Source organism: Arachis hypogaea, chromosome 19 (assembly GCF_003086295.3).
Source record: "Arachis hypogaea cultivar Tifrunner chromosome 19, arahy.Tifrunner.gnm2.J5K5, whole genome shotgun sequence".
Classification (NCBI taxonomy): domain Eukaryota; kingdom Viridiplantae; phylum Streptophyta; class Magnoliopsida; order Fabales; family Fabaceae; genus Arachis; species Arachis hypogaea.
Window position 1 is genome coordinate 36,835,294 of NC_092054.1, and position 12,751 is coordinate 36,848,044.

Below are 12,751 nucleotides of genomic sequence, written 5' to 3' on the forward strand. Positions count from 1 at the left end.
CAAGCTAACATTGAAGTGAAATTGGATGAAATGTAGCCAACAGAAAGTAAATAGAAGTGAATGTAGAGTGCAGAAAGTAAATAGGACAGAAACTTAAAGTGCAAGAAAGTAAAAGAGCTGAAACTTAAATTGCAAGAAAAGTAAATTGCATGAAACTTAAAGTGCAAGAAATGTAAATTGCTTGAATCTAAATTGCTGAGAAACTTAAATTGCTTGAAGAATAAAGGATTTGGGAACTAGGATTCAAAATAAAACTGGAATTGTAAAGTGCAGAGAAGTAAGAGATGAAGTAGATTTGCAGAAATTCTAAAGTAGAAATGAAAATTGTAAAAGAATTGAAAATCAGAAGTGAAAACTTGCTTCAGGTTGAAACTTAAAGAAACAATTGAGATCAGATCTTTAATTCTTAAATTTAGAAAGCAGAAAAACAATGGAACTCCAAGAGGAAGAACTCCAAAGAATTCTTCAATCAAAGTTCACAAACCCAGAATCAGAAAGCAAAGGTTGCAGACAAAAGAAAATGAAAACAGGAAATAATCTCAGATCCGATCTCAATTCTCTAGAATTCAAAAAGGAAAATTAAAAGAGAGCTCTCTACTCTACCCCTAATGCTCTCTAGTAGAGCCAGACTTCCCAATAAAATGAAATTGATGCCTATATATAGGCTTTACAAAATAAAAATAAAATTGAAATTGAAAACAAATTACAATTTAAATGAAATTCCTAATCCAACTGATCCTTTTGCCTTTGAGTGATATCCATGGGTTTTGCTTGCTTTGGGTTTGAAGAAGAGTGGATCCGGATTGGCTTGGTTCAAGTGGCATGGGTCAGAGTTGCTTGGTTCAAGTTGGTTTGGTGTGTGGGACCTTCCAGGGGGCGCTCAGTGAAGTAACCAAACGTAGCGCTCCCTTTGCTCGTTTCAGGCTTCGAACCAAGCCTTCCTTCATAGCGCTCAGTTAATTATTTTAACGTAGCGCTACAAGCCTTGGGTGGGACTTCCTCTTCGAACCCTGGCTCTCCCATTTTGAGCCAATTTCCTTGTCAATTGTAGCGCTCAGTGAAGCAACCAAACGGAGCGCCCCTTTCTTTGCTTCCTCTTGTTCCCCATTTCAAACCTTGGTGCTTTCATTGCTTGATGTAGCGCTTTGCTTTTCTTTTTGTTGAGGCCCGAAAAAGTTAACAATTGTAACGTAGCGCTCCCTTTCTTCCTTGGATTAGCGCTCCGTTACATCTTCAAACGTAGTGCCTTTGCTTTTTCTTCTTTTGGTGCCAAGCTTCCTTTAAGCACTACGATCACAACAAATGAAAGCTACTTTGAAATCTTGCTGCCATAATGCCAATCGCATGCTTTTATTAATAATGTCAATTAGCTTTATTAGCAATGCCTTAGCATTCATTGGTTTTAATAATTATGCATGCATTTATTAATTAATGCCAATGCATTATGTTAAAGCCATTTGCTTTAATAATGTACTTCATGCATTCTTCTATTGGCTTTAATTAATAATGCATGCATTTCATTCATTCATCATTAATAATTAAATGCATGCATGAGCATTAACGTAACTTGATTTGCCTAATGGGCAGTAGTAATGAAACTTTCATGCATGCATGCTTTAATTATTAATAATGCATGCATGAGGCATCATTAAATGCCACGGCTCCATGGTCATGGGCCACGCTTTTAAAAGCGTGGCCTAAAGTTCCAAAACGTGCTCAAACTTTAAAATGTGCCCCAAAATTCTTCTTTTTTTTTTTTTTTTGAGCTGATTTTGTGCTATTTTACTTCTTTTTTCACTTATTTCCTACAAGATTTATAAAATCAAAAGATCAAGGAAATATACCATTTAAGCACAAAAGAATGCAATATTTAAGCACTAATAATCAATTTCCTGTATGAAAAAGCATAGAAAAACATGACATGATGACATGTCATCAAGCTTCAACGATAGTATAATAATTAAGAAATAAGAAATTATTGCCTTACCTTTTAATTTGTCTTATTTTACTTTTCTTTTCAATTCTGAGTATGCTTGGATAAGACTTTACAATAATATTGTTCATATCTTGACCCACAATTAAAGTCAAGATTAAAATGAATAAGCCTAATCTACAAAATTCAAGAGTCTAAAAGATCCACCTTATTAAGCTACCCGATTTATCTAAAGCTTGGATCCTTTGATCCAAGTCTGACGTGACTTGTGTAATAAGAACAGCATTTCACCCACTATTTAAAACATGAGATAACAACTCCTCCTTAAACATTGGGAAGTAACTGCCCACCATTATGGGTGGAGGAATTCTAGAGTAATGGTCAAGTCATCACCTGAACTGTTTAAATACCTCATTAAATACAGGTTTCTTTCAATCCTAATTCACCAAAAACCTGCCTCAAACCCTTGCTAACTTAAACCTTTGCAGGTACTACCAACTTAATCATTAGAGTTTCTTGTAGATACCACCCCATCCTCACTCAAAGATCTTAAATGGCTTAGCCTCATTAGAAAAGACAACAAAACCCTCACAAAAAGGAGTCTGGACCTCACATCTAGACTCAAATCGCTTTAGTTTCAGGTAACTATTGGAACATTGGTGCCATTGCACCTACCTAGAAGTTAACACCAGACCATGGCAAAAGGCCAGCTAGAAGATGGATGTACTACATCTAATTCAGAATCCCAGAGTGGGGACCATCCTATTAATAATCAAGCACTCTTTATGCCCCAATACTCAGAAAGAGGTAAGGATACTGCTGAGGACAGAGGTATAGGCAAATTAGGAGGACGAATGTTAGGTTCTCAAACCCACATTTCTAAAGGGTTAGGAAACAAAGAAGCAACAAAAATCATGAGATTGGTTAACAGTCATCAAGGTCATTTAGAACAACTGGAGATCGAGTTAGAGTGACAGCATGATGAGCAGATATTTTATATGCTTTTTGGCATCATTTTCATATAGTTTTTAGTATGTTATGTTTACGTTTTATTGAGTTTTCATAGGTTTTAGTGCAAAATTCACATTTTTGGATTCTACTTTGAGGTATTTTTTGGCTGAAATTAAGGAGCTGGAGTAAAATTCTGATTTAGAGACAGAGAAAGTACTGCAGATGCTGTCTGGATCTGACCTCCTTGCACTCGAAAGAGCTTTTCTGGAGCTACAGAAGTCCGAATAGAGCGTTCTCAATGACTATGGAAAGCTAACTTCCAGAGCTTTCTAAAAATGTATAATAATAGTCCATACTTTGCTTCAGAAATGAAGGCCCAAAACTGGTGTCCAATGCCAGCCTCTTGCCCTATTCTGGCGTCCAACTCCCAAAGGAGAAGAGACCAGCGTCCAATGCCCATAAAAAACCCTTAGCCGGCGTTCAACGCCCTAGAGGCCTCCTAGCATGTGGATCTCATCAAAGCTCAGCCCAAACACTCACCAAGTGGGCTCCGAAAGTGGATTTTAGTACTAAAAGATTATTTTACCCTTTTTTTTATAATCCTTAGTCATTAGTTTTGTATTTAAGGGAGAAGATCGCATACTTTGAAGTCTCTCTCAATCTCTTCCAGTATATTTCGAATTTTACATTGTATTTTCTATCAGTATGAGTTTCTAAACCTCTTAGGTTGAGAGGAGGAGCTCTGGTGAGTTTTATGGATCAATAAAAGTATTACTATTTCTCTTCAATCCGTGCTTGATTCTTGATTCTAAGATGTATCTTCGTTCTTCATCATTATGAATGCGTTGAACTGGAATAAGGTTATCTCATTCTACATGGGTTCATAGTGCGTCTTTCATCGGACAATGATGAACCACTAGCTTGATTATACATCTCTTAGACGGCTAATCCACGACTTCGTTGGGGACTTTTTAAGACATCAGTTCAGCCGAGGTATGTGGAGATTAGGGTCTTTGTGGTAGAGGCTAGAACCCAAAGGCATAGCATTCTCTGATCCGGAAGATTCGACCTTGTCTATGGCATTTTGAGTAGGATCATTAAAGAGAATAGACTGTAGGAGCTTCACCCTCAATCAGAATGGATCCACACTAACCCTAGGGTTCAGATCTAGAGGAGCATTGTCGACCTCTCAACCGGCGTTGATCACATACAGCCTGCCATAGAAGAAATCATTCACAGTTGAAGAAGACAGTAAAATCAGAGTTATCCAGAAGAACAAAGCATCCCCAAGCCTTAACCATCCTCTTATCATTGCAAACATATCAACCTAGTTAAGTTCTATTTATTTCCTTTTATGCGTTTAAAACAACACACCTACTTCTTCTATCTGCTTGACTAAGATCTACAAGATAACCATAGCTTGCTTCAAACCACAATCCTCGTGGGATCGACTCTGACTCGCTCAGGTATTACTTGGACGACCCAGTGCACTTGCTGGTTCAGTTGAACGCAGTGTGGGAATTCGTGCGCACCAAGTTTTTGGCGCCGTTGCCGGGGATTATTCGAGTTTGGACAACTAACGGATTGTCTTGTTGCTTAGATTAGGTATTGGTTTAATTTTTTTTGAGTCTTTTGTTTTTCAAAAATTTCAAAAAAAAAATTTCAAAAACTTTTCTTTTCTTTATTAATCTTTATTTTTGGTTTGTATCTTTTGTTTTTGTTCTTGTTGAATTTTAGAATTTCTTTGAGTCTTTTTCTAAATTTTTCAAAAATAGTGTCTTTTTTTTAATCTTGTGTCAATTTTTAAGTTTGGTGTCTTCTTGTGTCTTTTCTTTATAATTTTCTAAAATTGTGTCTTTGGTTTTCAAAAATTTTAAGTTTTGTGTCCTTTGCATGTTCTTGTTTTCTTTGAAGTCTTTGAGTTTGGTTCTTGGTGTTCTTCTTGATCTTCAAAGTGTTCTTGTTTTTCTTTTTGTTTTTATTTTAAAATTTTTAGGTTTGGTGGTCCCTTTGTGTTTTTGCTTCTAATTTTCGCACACTAGGTGTTCTTAGATCTAAAAATTTTAAGTTTGGTATCATTTTTTTATTTTTCTCTTTCTTCATTAAATTAAAAAATAAAAAAAATATCTTTTCTTATCTTTATCTTAATTTTCGAAAATATCAACAAAAATTTCAAATTTTAATTTCAAAATCATTATCTTATCTTATCTTAGTTTCAAATTTCAAAATTCAAATCTTTTCAAAATCAAATCTTTTAAAAAATCATATCCTTTTCAAATTCTCATCTTATCTTTTTATCTTTCTTTAAAAATTCAACAATCTTATCTTCTTTCAAATTCAATTTTTAAAATTCAATTTCAAAATTCAAAATTTAAATTTCGAAATCAAACTTTTTCAAAAATCAAAATCTTTTTCAAATCTTTATCTTATCTTGTTTCAAATTCAAAATTTTAAATTTTAAATTCAAATATTTTCTAATCTTCTATCTTATCTTGTTTTCAAATTTTTCTTAGTTAGTTGTTTTCTCTCTCTTCTTTTTCAAAACCTCCTAACTAATTCTTCTCTCTCCTATTTTCGAAAATTCTCTTCTATCTCTCTCTCCTATTTTCAAAAATTCATCAATTAATTTTTAATTCTTTTTAATTAATTAAATTTTATTTTAGAATTTAATAAATAAATAAATATTTTAATTCTTATTTCTCTTTTACTTCTAATTTTTGAAATTCCTCATCTCTTTATTCGAATTCTTCTTCTCCTTCTTCTATCTTCATTCTTCTTTCTTTTATCCCTCACATCTCACTGGGAATTCTCTGTCCTCAAACATAGAACCTTCCTTTCTTGTTGTATCTGTATTTTCTTGTTTATGACCAGGAACAGGGATAAAGAGTCTCTCTTTAATCTTGATCCTGAACCTGAGAGGACTTTAAGGAGGAGCTTACAATAAGTTAAAGCACAACACTCTGGAAGAAACCTCTCATAAAATTTTGAACAAGAGGCAGAGAACATGGCAACCAAACCTAATTATGAAGGAGAGGCAAGAAAGGTTCTTGGTGATTTCACCATGCCTACCTCTGACTTTTATGGCAGAAGCATCTCTGCACTTGCCATTGGAGCTAACAACTTTGAGCTTAAGCCTCAGTTAGTCTCTCTTCTGCAATAGAATTGCAAGTTCCATGGACTTCCACTGGAAGATCCACACCAATTCCTGTCAGAGTTCTTGCAAATTTGTGACACTGTTAAGACAAATGGAGTGGATCCTGAGGTCTATAGACTTATGCTCTTTCTCTTTACTGTAAGAGACAGAGCTAAGATATGGTTAGATTCTCAACCTAAAGAGAGCCTAGAATCTTGGAAAAAGTTGGTCAATGCTTTCTTGGCTAAGTTCTTTCCTCCTCAAAGGATGAGCAAAATCAGAGTGGAAGTTTAAACCTTCAGACAAAAAGAAGGTGAATCCCTCTATGAAGCTTGGAAAAGATACTAGCAACTGATCAGAAGGTGTCCTCCTGACATGCTCTCAGAATGGTCTATCCTAGGAATTTTCTATGATGGTCTGTCTGAGATGTCCAAAATATCATTGGACAGCTTTGCAGGTGGATCACTCCATCTAAAGAAAATGCCTACAAAACTAGAGAACTCATTGAGATGGTTGCAAACAACCAATTCATGTACACCTTTGAGAAAAATCCTGTGAACAATGGGGTCTCTTAGAAGAAAGGAATTCTTGAAGTTCACACTCTGAATGCCATTTTGGCTCAGAACAAGATCTTGACCCAGCAGGTCAATATGATCTCTCAGCATATGACTGGAATGCAAGCTGCAGCTGGGAGCACTCAGGAAGCTTTCTCTGAAGGAGAAGCTTATGATCCTTATCAACCCACCATGGAGAAAGTGAATTACATGGGAGAATCCTATGGAAACACCTACAATCCCTCATGGAGGAATCATCCTAACCTTTCATGGAAGGATCAATAGAAATCTCAGCAAGGTTTCAATAACAATCAAGGTGGAAGAACCTAGAATAGGTTCAACAATAGGCCACCATTCCCATCTTCTCAAGCGAATATTCAGACTCCTAAGTAGAGCCTTTCTGACTTAGCCATTCTAGTCTCCAGCTTCTCTAAGGCCACTCATAGTTTTATAACTGAGACAAGATCCTCTATTAGAAATTTGGAGATACAAGTTAGTCAACTGAGCAAGAGAATCCCTGAGACTCCTCCTGACACTCTTCCTAGTAACACTGAAGTGAAACCAAGAGAAGAGTGCAAGGCCATCACCACTGAGGCTGAGGCTGAATTTGGAGAGACTGGGAAGGCATTGAAAGCCAGTGAGGAAGACCTCACTGGGCGTTCAATGCCTAAACTGGCCAAGAGCCTGGCGCTGAACGCCAGTGAGGAAGCCCTTACTGGGCGTTCAACGCCCAAAATGGTAGGGAACCTGGCGTTGAACGCCAGGAAGGAGGTCCCTCCAGGGCGTTCAACGCTCAACTTAGTAAGGAACCTGGCGTTTAACGCCAGTGAAGGGGTGCATGATGGGCTTTCAACGCCCAAAGAGCCACATGAGTTGGCGTTGAACGCCAGTAAGGACACACCCTCTGAGTGCTCAATACCCACTTAAGATATCCCTATCCAGGAACTAAAGAAAGCCAAGGCTCATATAGAGACCACAGAGGTTCCTTTGCATGCACTTCTATAGTGCATGAGTTCTGATGAATATTCATCCTCTGATGAGGATGAGGACACTAGGGAAGAGCAAGTTGCTCGGTACTTAGGAGCTCTCATGAAGCTGAATGCCAAGTTGTTTGGTACAAAGCCTTTGAAGGGAGAACCTCCAGTGCTTTCCAAAGAACTCAATACTTTGGTTCAGCAGAAGCTATCTCAGAAGCTTTCAGATCCTGGATGCTTCCTAATTCCTTGCACCATAGGCTCTATGACCTTTGAGAAGGCTCTGTGTAATCTAGGGTCAAGTATAAACCCCATGCCACTCTCTGTAATAGAGAAGTTAGAAATTTTTGAGGTACAAATTGCAAATATCTCACTAGAGATGGCAGACAAATCAATGAAGACAGCATATGGCTTAGTAGGGGATGTCTTGGTGAAGGTTAAAAACCTTTACATCCTTGCAAACTTCATTATCTTAGATACTGGGGACGATGAGGATGAATCCATCATCCTTGGAAGTCCTTTCCTAGCCACTGCCAATGCTATCATTGATGTAGATAAGGGAGAACTGATTCTACAATTAAGGGAGAATCACATCTTGTTCAAGATGCCTCACCCCAACTATCCCTCTGAAAAAAGAGAGATAACTGTGCAACACTTAGTGTTCCAACAATCTCTTTCAGTGCAAAGCTATACTAAACCCCCAAACATCAATTCTAAGTTTGGTGTTGGGCAACCATTAACAAGCACTGAAAATAAAGGTACTAGGAAGAAAGTACCTAAAGGCTGGAGGGATAAGAAAGTCCCCACTAAAGGCCTCTCACCTGGCATGAGAGTTGTCTTCTCCAAGAAACCACTCATACCACATACAGTGAGTCGTGTCCTATCTCTAGAGCACGTGGAGCTCATTCATGAGAAGACAGAAAGAAAAATCACTGTAAGGGGGAAATTCTGAGCCCATATCCATCTCTGTAAGGAGCTAACCGTTAAGCTAGTGACGTTAAAGAAGCGCTTGTTGGGAGGCAACCCAACCCTAATTAATTATTTCTATTTTTTTAATTCCTTAATTTTGTTTTTCTTTAAGTTATTTCTTTAGGTTCATGATCATGTGCAGCAGTCAAAACAGAGATAAAAAAGTTCAGCAGTGAAAATAAAACACTCTAGATGGAGTGTTGTTGGCGTTGAACGCTAGGCAGGGAGCACTGGCTGGGCGTTCAACGCCCCAAATGGGAGCAAAGCTGGTGTTGAACGCTAGCTATGGGCATAGCCCTATGTGTTCAACGCCCATGAAGAGGGCAGAGAATCTGAATTCCCTAGCCTCTCAGGATCAGTGGGTCCTACAGCATCTTTACCTACCCCACTTCTTCTCTCTTCTTTTTCATACTTCCCCATACACTCTTCCCTATAAACCCTAGCCCAATCACATCCATATCACTTTCTCAAAACCATCATAACTCCCACCAACCCCACCTATTTCGAAATTAAATTTCCCTCCCATTTACCCCACCCATGACTGAACCCTAACCTAGCCCATTCCTATAAATACCCCTCATTCTAACCCTTCATACACACACCTTTCATACCCATCAAAGCCCCCTTGGTAGAATTGCTTTCTCCCTCCATCTCCATCTATTTTCTTCTTCTACTACTCCATTATTCTCTTTTCTTTATTTTTGCTTGAGGACGAGCAAAGCTTTTAAGTTTGGTGTTGGAAAAGCATTGCTTTTTTGCTTTCTATTACCACTTATGGCACCCAAGGTTAAAGAACCCTCTAGAAAGAAGAAAGGAAAGACAGTAGCTGCCACCTCCGAATCTTGGGAGATGGAGAGATTCATCACCAAAGCCCACCAAGACCACTTCTATGAAGTAGTGGCAGAGAAGAAGCTGATCCGGACGAAGCTCATGTCTTAGGTAGTTAAGAATAACACCCTTGACATTAGGATGAAGAATAAGTATCCAGAAATCTGAAGAGAGATCTGGAGAAGAGGTTGGGAAGTCCTAACCAATCCCATCCAAGAGGTTGGGATCTTAATGATGCAAGAGTTCTATGCTAATGCATGGGTCACAAAAAATCATGACATTAGTGTGAATCCAAATCCCAAGAATTGGAGCACCATGGTCCGAGGGAGAATCTTAGATTTTAGCCCAGAAAGTGTGAGGTTGGCGTTCAACTTGCCTCTGATACAAGGAGACCCACATCCTTACACTAGAAGAGTCATATTTGATCAGAGACTAGATCAAGTGCTCTCAGATATCTGTGTGGAAGGAGCATGGTGCACGAATTGTGAATCACACTTTTTACAACTCGTACCACTAACCAGCAAGTGCACTGGGTCGTCCAAGTAATACCTTACGTGAGTAAGGGTCGAATCCCATGGAGATTGTTGGTCTGAAGCAATCTATGATTATCTTGTACTTCTTAGTCAGGATATCAATTATACTTATCAGTTTAAATTGCGAAAAATAAAAGAGCATGAAATAAATACTTGTTCTGCAGTAATGGAGAATATGTTGGAATTTTGGAGATACTTTGTCTTCTGACTCTCTGCTTTCCGCCTGTCTTCTTCTTCACGCACGCAAGGTTCCTTCTATGACAAGCTGTATGTTGGTGGATCACCGTTGTCAATGGCTACCATCCGTCCTCTCAGTGAAAATGGTCTAGGTGCGCTGTCACCGCACGGCTAATCATCTGTCGGTTCTCACTCATGCTGGAATAGGATCCATTGGTCCTTTTGCGTCTGTCACTACGCCCAACCCTTGTGAGTTTGAAGCTTGTCACAGTCATCCAATCCCTGAATCCTACTCAGAATACCACAGACAAGGTTTAGACTTTCCGAATTCTCAAGGATGCTGCCAATGGGTTCTAGCTTATACCACGAAGATTCTGATTAAGAAATCTAAGAGATACTCATTCAATCGAAGGTAGAACGAAAGTGATTGTCAGGCACGCATTCATAGGTTGAGGATAGTGATGAGTGTCACGAATCACCACATCCATCATATTAAAATGTGAATGAACATCTTAGGTAGAAACAAGCGTGTTTGAATAGAAAACAGAAATAATTGCATTAATTCATCGAGACACAGTAGAGCTCCTCACCCCCAACAATGGAGTTTAGAGACTCATGCCGTCAAAGAGTACAAAGTTCAGATCTAAAATGTCATGAGATGCAAAATAATCCTCTAAAAGTTGTTTAAATACTAAACTAGTAACCTAGGTTTACAGAAAAATGAATAAGCTATGATAGATAGTGTAAAAATTCACTTCTGGGGCCCACTTGGTGTGTGCTGGGGCTGAGACTTGAGCTTTACACGTGCCTAGGCTGTTTCTGGAGTTAAACGCCAGGTTGTAACCTATTTTGGGCGTTTAACTCCAACTTGTAACCTGTTTCTGGCGTTTAACGCCAGACTGCAGCATGAAACTGGCGTTGAATGCCAGTTTACGTCATCTATCCTTGAGCAAAGTATGAACTATTATATATTTCTGGAAAGCCCTGGATGTGTACTTTCCAACGCAATTAGAAGCGCACCAATTGGACTTCTGTAGCTCCAGAAAATCTATTCCGAGTGCAGAGAGGTCAGAATCCAACAACATCAGCAATCCTTTTTCAGCCTGAATCAGATTTTTGCTCAGCTCCTTCAATTTCAGCCAGAAAATACCTGAAATTACAAAAAACACACAAACTCATAGTAAAGTCCAGAAATATGAATTTTTCCTAGAAACTAATGAAAATATACTAAAAACTAACTAAAACATACTAAAAACTACATGAAATTAACCCCAAAAAGCGTATAAAATATCCGCTCATCACAACACCAAACTTAAACCGTTGCTTGTCCCCAAGCAACTAGACAAATAAAATAGAATACAATTAAGTCAAGAAGCAATAATATCTCAGAGTTTTTGAGTGAATCTCAGATTCTAATCAGATGAGCGGGACTAGTAGCTTTTTTGCTTCCGAACAGTTTTGGCATCTCACTTTATCCATTGAAGCTCAGAATGATTGGCATCTATAGGAACTTAGAATTCAGATAGTTTTATTGATTCTCCTAGTTCAATATGTTGATTCTTGAATACAGCTACTTTATGAGTCTTGGCTGTGGCCCTAAGCACTCTGTTTTCCAGTATTTCCACCGGATACATACATGCCACAGACACATAACTGGGTGAACCTTTTCAGATTGTGACTCAGCTTTGCTAAAGTCCCCAATTAGAGGTGTCCAGGGTTCTTAAGCACACTCTGTTTTTGCTTTGGACCTCGACTTTAACCGCTCAGTCTCAAGTTTTTACTTGACACCTTCACGTCACAAGCACATGGTTAGGGACAGCTTGGTTTAGCCGCTTAGGCCAGGATTTTATTCCTTTAGGTCCTCCTATCCACTGATGCTCAAAGCCTTGGATCCTTTTTATTACCCTTGCCTTTTGGTTTTAAGGGCTATTGGCTTTTTGCTCTTGCCTTTTGGTTTAAAGAGCTTTTGGCTTTTTCTGCTTGCTTTTTCTTTTTCTTTTTTTTCGCATTTTTTTTGCAAGCTTTGTTCTTCACTGCTTTTTCTTGCTTCAAGAATCATTTTTATGATTTTTCAGATTATCAAATAACATTTCTCCTTTTTCATCATTCTTTCAAGAGCCAACATATTTAACATTCATAAACATCAAATTCAGAAGACATATGCACTGTTCAAGCATTCATTCAGAAGACAAAAAGCATTGCCACCATATGTAAATAATTAGAATTTTTCTTATTAAAAACTCGAAAAGTATTGCCTCCTTATTCTAAAGAAAATCTACTATTTTATTCATGTTTAATGATGATGAGAAAAATAGATTATACCTTAATTGGAGATAAAATCAAAATATAGATACTAATTACTACTACTCATATATAACTTCTAAGGTAAAACTCAAATAAGAACAATTATCATAGAGTTAAGGCTAAGATTAGAACTCAACAACCTTGAATTTGGGAGGTGGATGCCTCTTTAGTCTGTGGAGTGCTTGGCCCTTCAAGAGATAATTTCTGACGCTTTAATTCCTTCAGTTCACGCCCTTGCTCTTCTTGTTCTCTAAGCAATTTGCAGAGCATGCTGTTTTGATTTTGCTGTTCTTCCTTCAGTTGATCCACAGCTTCTTGCAACTTGGTGACAGATGCTTCTAGGCGCTCCCAGTATTCAATTTGAGGGATTTCCGGGAGGAACTCCTCTGCTTTTC

The 12,751-nt window shown here is 38.0% G+C and overlaps 1 non-coding gene across 1 annotated transcript; it reads right to left on the minus strand.

The window, feature by feature from the left end:
• Positions 1 to 6,290: 6,290 nt before the first annotated feature.
• Positions 6,291 to 6,399, minus strand: LOC112781076 (small nucleolar RNA R71). The gene has a single exon (XR_003191872.1). It is a non-coding gene; the product is annotated as a small nucleolar RNA R71 (small nucleolar RNA).
• Positions 6,400 to 12,751: the final 6,352 nt, after the last annotated feature.